This window comes from Lolium rigidum, unplaced genomic scaffold (genome assembly GCF_022539505.1).
Source record: "Lolium rigidum isolate FL_2022 unplaced genomic scaffold, APGP_CSIRO_Lrig_0.1 contig_55154_1, whole genome shotgun sequence".
Lineage (NCBI taxonomy): Eukaryota > Viridiplantae > Streptophyta > Magnoliopsida > Poales > Poaceae > Lolium > Lolium rigidum.
In genome coordinates, this window is record NW_025900944.1 from 23,607 (window position 1) to 36,233 (window position 12,627).

General features: G+C 38.7%; 1 long non-coding RNA gene across 1 annotated transcript; it reads left to right on the forward strand.

The window, feature by feature from the left end:
• The first annotated feature begins 10,378 nt into the window (after nt 1-10,378).
• Nucleotides 10,379-11,877, forward strand: LOC124681750. Its single transcript, XR_006996010.1, has 4 exons — nt 10,379-10,676; nt 10,762-11,055; nt 11,161-11,343; nt 11,830-11,877. It is a non-coding gene; the product is annotated as an uncharacterized LOC124681750 (long non-coding RNA).
• Nucleotides 11,878-12,627: the final 750 nt, after the last annotated feature.

Genomic DNA, 12,627 nt, shown 5'->3' on the forward strand with positions numbered 1-12,627 from the left:
CGTTAGATAAACACTAGATATGCTCCTTTTACGGTTATCTCCTTGCGGACCGTGGACTCTTTAATTAATCTCTCCACGTAACTGCAACGGCTGCTCCTCAATTGATCTTCCGTCTACCCGAACTGATCGACGTCGATCGGGCGATCGTACCGCCGTTGCTGTCTATTAATCAGGGTCGCCGCCGTAGATCGGTGCAACCGCTTCCTCAACTTTCGCTGTTTTGCTTGTCATGGTTCCGCCTCCTTCTACCATCTCTAAATTTAATCAGATGGAATCAGCGTGCATACAAACTTACGAAAATATCCAATTTGTTGGTAGACCGTTCATGCCATGCATTGATATGGTTGACACTCAGGTAGTAATATATTCTCCCCGGTATAGATGCACATGTATCCATATTTGTTTTTTCATGAATTCTGAGATCAACGTATTACATGCAGGTTTCATGGAGTTGGAGTATATGGTTAAATCTATGCATCAGATCTGTCTCTTTTTTCAAATATGCTACCTTGGTTTATTGCTTGAATAAAGGGATTCAAGGCGCAAGTTAACTAGACCAAGATAAACTATTTAATTCATTTGCTGATCAAGGTTTTTCTTTGCTGAAGCTGTTGGTCACTGTGAAGGTAGAAACTACTATTTCTTCATGCATAATTGAGGTAAGACGACATGAAGAATCTCCCCGGATTGATTTTTTGCACAGTTATATTTCTATGAAATGCAAAGATCATAAATAATTAAGCGTGAATCCATTTGTACTACTTCCATATCAACAGATAGTATTAGTGCTTTCATATTGTTCCTTCTGCTAGAAAGGAATGAACAAGAAGTGATGACCAGAAGTTAATTTAATCTTTAATAATTGCAAGGCTAAAGAAAATTAGCAAGGCTCTAACTTAACTCTGCGTGAACTTATAGTGTCTACCGGTTGATATCGGTTTTATACGATTTGACTGTTAGACCGCTATGAGACATTGGTTAATGCACGCATTATCCTAGAGATGGTTCGGGTCGTCCTTGCATATCCTCTCTCCCCGGTGGCCACGACCCTTGCTCACATCAATCAGGAGACGGGTTTGTGTATATCTTCACCCTTCGCGTCTGCATCCTGCCAATGTTTGGTACGTTTTTCCTAACCCTCTGCTTTTTCAGATTTGGAGATAAGTGCCCGAAAATCGTATCACCCAATGTTGCTTTGTCGCTGGTGGCAGAGAAACAAATGTGGAGGCATGGCCAGCATGATGGGCGAGCCTACCAACCTGGAGTCGGAGGCGACAGAGGGCAGACTACTTCAACGGCTCTTCGGAGGATTTTCTTTCGTGAATTACAGGTTCATTGTGGCTGATATGCAGAGCCGGTGGTGGCGTACATGAGAATGATGAATTTGCAACTCGGCTTTGCTTAGATAATGCCATATATCAATCTAATGGAATGCAGTATGCACTTCTTCTAACCGTTTAGCATCTCTTCATCAATGAGAAACCATTACGACATATGTTCAGTAATTTTATTTTATTCCTGTTTTCATTTGCGAAGAATCTGTGGAAATATTATATTATATTGTTTTGCATCTTAGGAAGTAAATACACCAGTTTTTGTTAGGACAAACTTAGACAATTTGTTGTTTTCTACGTGCAGATTTGGTTTCGACATGCAGTATTTGGTGGATGCATGGAGACAAATCTTGCAGTAATGTAAGTCAATATAGTTGTACAGTTTGATACAAAAAAATGCATATGCATGACGCTTATTTTTAAATACCTATCGCTGAATCTGCCATACTGAAGCCAACCTCTCATATATTGGAATGCCACATCCTTTACTTGATTGGGCCATATTTCTCAACATTACATTGGAGATGAACAGATTTTTTGCTTACAGAGATGCCAATGGTAAGGGACAATAATCAGGTGTGTAAAGTGAAAGTTTAGTCTGGATTCATGCCAACAACTTGATCATAAACTTCTAAATTTATATGGACCGTGTGGCTACATGCTACGAGTCATGAGTTATACCTGTTAAGGGTACTTCACTTCTTCATCGCATCAAGAAAAATGGATATTGTAGAAGCAAAAAAAAAAATCTTAGGAACCTCGACAAATAAGGGTCTATGAGGTTGTAATTGGTGGATCCAGGGAAGAAACGATACACGAGGTGGACTGTATCCCAAATATGTGTAAGTTTGTTTTGAACTATGTTTTCTGATAATTGAATTTATATTTGTATCATATTTTATTTCCAAAATTATAGTCAATTTATTTTGATCAAAATGCACACAGACCCAATATGTTTGTGAGTATTCGGTGAATACTATATAATGTCTATAAGATCAACTTGAATAATATTGAATGAATATGCCTGACGAAAAATTAGAATGAATAATCATATGCATATTGCTACTCTCTACTGTCTAATAATTATGCCCAATATTAAGAAACTACAACACAAGTTTGTTAGCCGTTCCCTCTAATCATCTCAATACTATGTTTCCACAATCCATTTTATGTTCTGATGCATCCCGCTATTGCATCCATATTTCAATGTACTTTGCAGAGAAACTTCATAGGAATTTTATACTATTTTTTATCAATTTGGTTGTGGCAAGAGCTTTTGTCACAAGCTGAAGAAAATATCAAATTAAACATATGATGCTATCTTAATGCATGGTTACAAGAAAATATAATACTTAAAAAATATTTTCAGGATTTTCTAAGAAATTCTAGGACTACATAGTTGGCAAACTTTATTTTACATATATATAACCAATATTTTCAAAACAATTCTTCTAATTCTCCGAGTTCGCTAAGTTATCAACCACTTATCGGACTGCTCATCTAATTATCAAGCAAACTTTGGTAGCACTAATTGCATAAAGCTACAAAGCTCACTCTATCCGCGAATAAAACAAAATGTGTTACATATGTATTAGTTCTTCAAGTAAATCTCAATATACATCAATTCATAAGTTTATTCAGGGCTCCATTAATCCATATAATTTCATATCCAAAAAATATATTTCAAACTAGGTAACCCACGCAGTCGTGTGGGTTGACGACTAGTTGCTCTAAGCGTGATCTAACCCCGATGATTTAGGATTAGTGAGTTGATATGATTGGTTTAGAGTGTGTTGTATTTTCAGAGTAATTCACAAACAAGGTTCTTATTCAGGTGTAGTTACATGGTATCATAAACAAGTGTTGCAACATATCAAAACAATAGCATTAATAGCACACAATAATAACATTTGGTATAATCCTAACATGTAATGAATAATGGTTGGTTTTAGCACTATATGTCATGGTTAATGATTGATTATTATATACTTCAAAAGAATAACTTTTGAAGAACATGTTCTTTAATAAAGAACAAGTATAATAATCAGAGCTGTGGAGTTCTATGGTTTATTATGGGTTCCAACTAGTTTCTAGGGTAAGGAGAGTAGATGGATCCTAAGGATGTTTGATTCATCAACCACTAAGGCTTGTATGGTTTTAGTGAAGCATAAGTGTCTTAAACAATTATTAGTGTTTGATTGCTATCAGGGTTGGTATACCTGATTGTTGCTAGATAGTTAAAGTTTATAGGTCCTATAAGACAGGGTTGCTGGCTACTCTTAGTTTTCTTCAAAAGAATAACTTTTGAAGAACATACTTCTTAAATAATAAGAAGTATATCAATTAGGGTTGAGATGGTCTAGGTTTTCCTGTTGGTTCTATTAAGTAAAGAATAATTGGCTCCTAAATAGGATGGTTGATTAGTATCCAACACTAGTAGGGTTTAGTGGTATATGGTTAGGTAACACTCAAGATTTGGCATAGTTGCACCTGAGGTTCATCACATTGGTGTGATGCTAAGCATGGGTACTTAAGGATGATGGTTTTGGTAATAATAACTAGGGTTTGCACTTGGTTGATCCTACTTGATTATTTAGGTCTGATGAAGACGAATATATGGAATACCCATATATTGGTGATAGGTCTTTTACATTTTATGTGACCAAGACAAGTATTTAGTTGCTACTATGGTTCTATGATTTGAAAGTAGGTACCATGATCACATGTTCTAACCTAGGGTTTAGGTTAGAAGCAATTTAGGGTTCACACATAAAGTAATGAAACTAGGGTTCCTAATGGTATTAGGGTTTTAGGGTTTCACATGCAATGATAATGTTGTAATACCATTCAATATGGAATTAGGGTTTACTATTTACCATATAGTTCTAAGATTAATAACTTCATTTTAAATTTGAAGTTAGTAATAACTTTGGAATAAAAATAATATTTAATTTGGCTTTTATTATTTTTAAATAATTTACTAATTAGGGTAATTATTAATTAGGGTTTAAATTTCCCTAATAAAGATTTAATAGGATTGCAAATAAAGAAAATTAGTTTTCATGTTTTCTTTATTTGCTTATTGGTTTTATTTAATTTATAAATGGTTTCTAAATTTCTCATTTTTTAATTGTATTTAGAATTTAAAATTAAAGGCTTAAATATCAAGTATTAAATAATTGAGCTTTTATTAAAAATAAAAATTTCATTTTATATTTTTATTGGATAGAGTGTTCTTTTCTAAGAATTTTAATATCTCATTTATATTTTTCCGACTTAAATTGGATTTTCTAATTTTATTTGAAGTTGCAGCAATTAAATAGGATTTGAATTAAACTGAGAATGCTAGAGCTACCCGGTTAAACTACCTAAACAGTCATTGACTGGTGGGCCAGTGACCAGGTCACCTGCCACTCAGGCATTGACCAAGGTCAAAATCGCCACGGTGGCATGGGGAGTTCACTGCCGGTGGAATCGGCGACGATCGCCGGCGGGATAGGGTTCCCGCGGGGTTGTGTGTATGCTTGATGGAAAGAGGACGCCGAGGCGAACATTATGGTGACGGCGCCGCTCCGGTATGGTCACCGAAGCGTGCACGGCGGCGAGAGGCGGCGGCAGTGCTCACGGGCGTACGACGCGGCGGTGATACAGCGAGCAATCGAGAGGGATAGGAGGTGCTTGAGCGTCAGCGGCTCACCCTGGTTGCGATGGACGCGACGACGAGGTCGATGGAGGTCCGTATCGCCGGAATTAATGGCTCCGGCCGTCGGGAGGACGAGCTTGGTGAGGATGCTCTGGGAGGTTCCGGCTCGATTCCCCCTGTACGGTGGGCATGTCGAGGGTGGCGATGACGATGGTGACCACGTCAGTGCTCGGGGAGGCTTCCTTCGCCGGCGATAATGGTGAAGTGGTGCGGCAGGGTTTCGGTTTGGGGACGAAATTTGAGCAGAGAGGGGAGGAACTCGGTTCAGTGTTCGTCTCTGGGCTTTATACGGCGCTGGAGTGCGTGCCTCGTCACACCGTCGAGGAAGGAGGAGGCGCCAACGAGGGGGAGAAGGCAGGCACGCCGTCGTGCTGTCCTCTAGGCACGATGGAGAGGATGAGGATGAACTCGTCCTCGATATTTTGGACGAAGGGGTACGGGCTGGGGTTTGGGCCGTGCTGTTGGGCTGCCGAGGTGGGCTGGACCTTGGGCTCCTGTTGGGCTGCCACGGCCAGGTGATCCAAGGTAAGATTTTTCTCCTCTTTTCCTTTTTCTGTTTTCATTTTCTGTTTTATATTTCCCATTTGAATTTCATCTTTGAATTCTATTTATTTTTGCAGATCTTTCATTTGTGAATTTTATTAAGATCTGATGCAATGATTATTACACCATTATTTCGTTTGAAACAATTATTTTGGATTGGATTATATTGCATATTGTTGGCTTATTCAAAATAGCAATTATACATGAATTATACTTTCACTTTGATTTCCTTTTTATTATGAATTCCATTTAATTTAGAAATGTAGGAGTTGATACTTTCTTCTCAAGGTATTTCTGAAGTTGTTGTGATATCTTAGTTCCTATTTGACTAATTAATCACTTGCATGTTATTTTATGTGAGCAATTTCTATTAATGTTTTGTAGGTTTTTTGATAACCCATATTAAAATTAACATTAGTGTGATGGTCTAGTAACACTTTGCAATACCCAGAGTAGATATTACTCTCCTCAAGGTTGGGTCTTAATTAAATAGATAAGTGGTTGATAATTACACTTACGGTTTTAATTATAAGATGTATCACAATGGTTTTCCTCAGGTTTAATAAATGAAGCATAAGATTTTATTAATATGCCATACTAGGGTTCTAGTGATATTTACCTAATGGCCATTGATTTAATTCCCAATTATGGTCTAGGTTTATATGGTAATCACCATAGTGATACCATAACTAGGGTTGAGATATAATTTTAGTTTGTATGAATGAGGTGACACCATATTGCATTGGCTAAAGTTTAATCTCCCTATCTATGATAAGGGTTACTTGCGTAATACCTTATGTGCTTCTCTAATTACTAAGGATTTGAGAATTGGTTTTATCTTCTACCAATTAACTTCTAGTATTATCCCCAATTTATCATTAAAGTAACTACATTGATTATAGTTCTTTTTATAGTTAACTTTGGTCATGTGGATGAATGGTTTCTCTCCATATTAAATATGGAGTTTTACTCTAAGGTTTTCTTAGGTTCTTTATTTTATGAAATATAGGTATGGTAGGATTCTACTTATGATCACCAAATGGTTCACAAGTAAAAGATAAGATATAAGCCTAGGGTTGCTTACTAGTGATCCCCCTATGATTTCATGTGTGAATAAGATCTACTAGTCATATAAGTGTTAGCATTTGGATTATTCTCCTATTTCTCCAAAGCATGGTCATGGATTAAGCATGATCCACTTGTTCTTAATATCTCTACCTCAAGTTCTTAAGATTTTATGATCATCACTCAATTTATAATGATCAAGGTTTGGCTTCCTAAGGTATCTCTCATTAATTAGGTTTCTCAGTTCCATGATCAAGCATTGTCTTGATCAATTAATGTATAGCACTTCTATTTTACTTTCTAGGATAGAACTTCTATGATTGCCTCATTAGTTTATATCCCAGGAGAATGCCTGGGATATACTGCTAGGGTTCTTCTCAAACAATGATGATAGGGTCATCTGGGTATAAGAATAGTTCTCTCCCTCAAATCCAAGTGTTGCCTCAACTATCTTGAGTGTAACTCCATAGCTGGAGTTCTCTCATATAGGAATGGTTTATTCTAGGGTTTATGGTGTTCTCCTAATATTTATCTAGGTTACTGAGCTAAAGATTCAATTGTCTATCTTAGTTGGATTATTCCACTCCTTATTACACTTAGTCATGGATATAGTCTTATTCCACTTGGTATTTGGTTATCTCACCACTCCAAGGTGAAATGGTTTACAACCCAATGCTTTAGTTCAAATATTGTCCTTTATTCCATAATAGGTAAAACTAGAATTGATATGAATGGGCTCTCTCACTTGGGAAGGACTTCAATACTAACTTAGGGTTATTCTCCAAGGATAATTATGTGGTCACCAATATCTATGGTTAACATAAATGGGTTCTCTCTCTAGAGAAGGTCTTGAATAATATCCTAAGGTTTCTCTTAAAGATGATGGTTTGAATATAATATCTTGGAATAGAAAGATATATATTTATAGGGTTGATCTTCTTGTTATGTTTCCAATAATGAAGTAAAATGAACACCATGAGGTTCATGTTAGGATTAAGGATTAGTTTAAGACATGGAAAAGATAAGTGAAGAATGGTTTCCCAATTATTGTTACTTGATTTCCAATTAATTGTAGGTTCATATGTTATGGCAGGGAATTCCATATTATGATCTTTTATAAGATCAAGCAATTGATCATTGAGTAAAGTGTTGTTGTGTTGATTATTAGTTCCATTTGATCTAACCCCTTAGATCAAATCATCTCTACCCAAAACAAGGTTTTATCAAAATCACATTGAGGTTTGTAGCGCTTGACTTGATGAGCTACTTCAATTCCACCAAGGTCAAGTGAAACTTCAGTTACTGTGACTGTTTTACTTTAAAGCGCGAAAATTCCCCAGATTTTCTATGCATGAATGCAATGCACACATCTGATTCCTCTATTTTTGTAACCCCATTACCTGGGATATTACACATATCCATGAAGTGGTCGTCCTTAGTATGCACCGTTGTTAAGATTCATCGTTTCGAAGCATCACGTGATGATCGGGTGTTATAGATTCTATGTGTACATACAATGGGTGCAAGCCAGGTTTGCACATGCGAATATTGAGGTTAAACTTTACGAGCCTAGCATGTACAGACATGGTCTCGGAAAGTCGTCATGATTTGATGGATAAAAATTATGAGTGAAATTGATCATCACATTTAAAGGTTACTAATAGTGAAATCCGGAACACTTGTCATATGATGATTAAATTCACAGTAAGAACCTCAAGGTTATTGGTATTTGACCAACAAACCTAGAAGTTATTGATGTTGAAGTGTTTTTCTGAGAATGAGGAAAGCTAAAAGAGAAACTACAAAATATTTTTGGCAGAAAGAAAGTAAAGACTAGAAAGTCTAGCTCAAATGTATATAGATGATATACATGTTATGAATGTATTCCTAGTTTGGTCACAAAATGAAATTCTTGGGTAATTGTACCATATTGGTTGGTATGAAGTGTCATACAAACCAACGCAATACAAGAATACAATGGCCTAAGTGACATACAAGGAATATGATAGGAATGCACGTATGGAACAAAAATAAAGTGTTATTATGTTCGTCGTTGGCATTCTATCTAGCCCTTTAGATTTATAATAAAGAACTTCATAATTTTTATTTTGCTCTGGTCAAATGAAAACAATGAGTTGTTCAAATTATGACCTTACTCCATGTACGATGGATAATTTATTATAAATCCTAATGGTGAAACACACATACATAACACTGACGCTAAAATGCCGTAAGGCAAATGATTTGAATTCCACTTATTTGTGGAACCGCCATTTCGGTCATGTTAGAAAGGAACGCATGAAGAAACTCCATGCAAATGGATTTTTGGATTCATTTGATTTTTGAATCGTTTGGCGCTTGCAAATCTCTTCTAAAGAAAATGACTAAAATATCGTTCATAGGCCAATAGTTGAAAGGGCAACTAACTTAGTGGAAACATACATGATGATGTATGTGGTTCACTGGGCATAGTTGTGTGCGGGAGATTCTTCTACTTCATGAAAACTTCCAACAATGAATTGAGTATATATATGTGGATATATTCGATAAGGAAGAAGTTTGAAACATTTGAATGGATTCAAATAAATTTGAACATGAAGTGGAAATCATCGTAATAGAAAAATCAAATATCTATGATTGGATCATGGTGGAAATATTTGAATTACGAGTTTTAGCGAACATCTAAGAGAGTTATGAAATTATTCTACAACTCACGTTTCTTGGAGTATCATAGTGATGATGGAGTATCTAAGAGACGTATCCAAACCTTGTTGGATTAATGATGAGATAAAATAATATGACGCCATTATATTTTTGTGGATTATGCTTTAGAGACTACCGCTTTTACACTGAATAGAGCATCATCATAATCCGTTGAAATGACACCATACGAGTAATGGCATGGGTATAAACCCTAATAGTCCTTTCTTAAATTTTGGTATGCATAGCATAAGTAAATAAGTTCACAACCAAAATAGGATAAATGTCTTTGTTGGTTATCCCAGAGAACAAATTGGGAATTCTTTCCACTATAAAGTAAAAGACAAAAGTGTTTGTTAATGTTACTTGCTTATTTCCAAGAAATTGTTTTCTAGCGAAGTATTTGAGTGGGAGGACAATGGAACTTGATGAGGTTGATGAACCTGAGCATGATGATCAGAGTAGCGCATCATCGGAAATGGTTCTGGAAGCGGCCACGATGATCATGGCTCCCATGTCTACAAAGTGTTATAGTCATGGAGATCGAATTACCCATTGAACCTTGTAGGTATGGTTTACTTTGTGATCAAATAAATGATTTGTGGACAAAGGATTGATTTTGAACAATGATAAACTGTAACGGCCCCGGGTAGCACCCCTATTAGATTTGTTTGTTATTTTCCTTTTTGCATAATCATGGCATCATGCATCTCTCACCTTGCATATTTTGTCAAAAACCCAAAAATTATTTACAATAAACTCTATTTTAATTTCTCTCGTAGGGTTTATAATATAAAAAAAAACTCTCCCTCTCTCTTTTGCGTATGTACCAAAATCCAAAATTAATTATTTGGAGGATATTCGTGAAAAAACTATTTTTCATAATTTTAAACATCAATTTTCTGGAAACGTGGACATCCTTCTTTTTCCCCTTGTCTTCATCCTGGAAGGCACGCACATAGCGTGAGCTCCCTGGCTCAGATCGACCTCCACCAAGCACCCAAGGCCAATTACTCCTTCCTCCTTTTAACTGCACCTTCTCCCTCTTGCGCGCCGCCGTTCCTCCCCTTTTCCCCTTTTTCTTCTTCAACAGCGAGCTCCACCGTCACATGTGCACCATGGCGCCGGCGAACATGAGCACCCCTCGCTGAGCTGACGACACCCAAAGATGCGCCTCGTCGAGCTCTACATCCTGGTGCAAGGAATTGTCCCCGCACGCTTCGAATCATCGCCAAATTCGCGGATTCCTATCTCCGGCCGTCGCGCTCCGGCGAGAATTCCGGCCGCCTCTGTTCTCCCCCGACCTCTCTGACCACATCAGTGTGTTCCTAGTGAGCATGCGCATCTCCTTGTCCCCTTCCCGGCCTCCTCCCCTTCTAAATCGCTCCGCCACGTTGACATGTTTCCCCGCCACAGGAGTTCACCGCCGGCGACGTTCCGGTGCTCGTTTGGATTCCGGGCCACCACCATCAGGTTCACTGCATCAAGGCGCACGTAGCGCACCATCGTGCTCGTCCCGGTTCGCCCGTAACCGTCGTGGCCGTTCTCGCCTTCTTTCGCCGCCATAGCCACAGAGTTTCGCCTCTGCTTCTTTTAGCTGGTCGCGATCCTGCTTCGTGTTGGGTCAAAAGAACCGCGGCCTCTTGCTAAAACATGAACCTGTCATAGCCCAGGTTGGGTGCACGTTGCATCTGCTGCTGAACCACCCAGGTTCGAATCCCTACAGGACCAAATTCCACCTTTTTGTTCCTTAATCCATGTATTCCGGCGACGTTTATTCAAATTCCTGATTGCTTCCATTCTGTACAAGATCAGCAGCACTGCCCAGATGGTTTGGGTCGCTGAATATTCACTATGAGGTGCTGGGTTCAATTCCACCTGGGCGCACCTTTTTCGCCATTCCGATCCGTCGATGCAGCCCATCGCCTGCGCCTCTCGGTCGCTGTTTCAGCCCAGGTTCTGGCCCAGTTTCGCTGCTCCTCTCCAACAACGTTGCAGGTCCAGCATCAGCCCATTCTTATCACTGTTATAATCCTTATTCTTTTATAAATCTGTTTATTCACATAACTCTCAAACTACAAATCCAAATAAAACAAATGATATATCTATTTTTATTAGAATAATGTAAGGATCATGAATATGCCATTCATATACCTGTTTGCATCTCGCGTCATGTCGTGCCGTGATAGTTTGTGCATTTCACCTCACATATATGCGGAGTATTTCGGATACCGACTATGGTTTCCCCGCTTCGTTTAACTTTGAAGTAGACCACCCTTGCCATGCTCTTGCCATGATTAACAACCACTTAAATTTGACGGTAGAAATGCAACTCCAACTCTAAATTGTTTGTCCGGGGTTCCGACTCCGCTTAAATTGGATAAGTTGCACCGCATCATATTTGCCATGTCATGCATATCATCTTGATCATGCTGGATCTTCTTTATCCGTAGTAGTAAGGCTTGCATACGTTGTGTGTTCCAGCATATGCTTCTTCCCGGATAGGATCGCGAAGTGGTGTTGTGAGATGCGACGAGTCCTCCGGATGTTCCTCGGCAAGCTTTAACAGGCAAGCATTTCCCCTATACTCCTGTCCCTGCAGGAGTCGCTCACCTATTTTATTTTGCCTTCTCCCTCATGCTATCCTTAAGTTACGTTCTTGTCACGTGCCCCTTCCACTTGTTACCTCAAGCAGCCCATATTGCCACCACCACCTCCTACGGCTATTGTTTGGTTATCGTGTCTGCCATTGCGAGTCATAGTGCATGCTAGTGCTGTTTTATCTCGTTACCGTTATTGTTATCTTATCGGGTTATATGTTGAGAAAAATCATGGTTACTTTAGTTGTTGACATTTGTTTAGCGGAGGCATCGGTGGGTCAGCTGCTCGTTTTGTGACGGCTCACTTGTGTTTCCTAAATATCTTAGGACCCCGAGTTCTTGTTATCTGTTCCGAGACTGAGCGCTCTAACCACACGTGGGTATGCTTACCGGGTCTCCCCTTGACCACTGCCGGAATCTACAGCTTTGTCCAGTGGCCACAACTAGTTTGAACGTTTTGTTTCCCCCGGGCGTGCAAGCATGTTTCTTTGTGGTCAGATGATATGATGTTACTTTTGGGGAAGCCATGTTGCCTTGTAACCCCGTTGTCTCTTGCACGCTCGTAGGATGCGGTACGTATTGTTAAGAGGTCATCCTCTAGTGGGCTCGATCCTCTTAGCCGTAGACGCAAACGGCCTAAGTCCGCTCGGAGCACGGCCGGACTTCGATACGGGTTAACTTA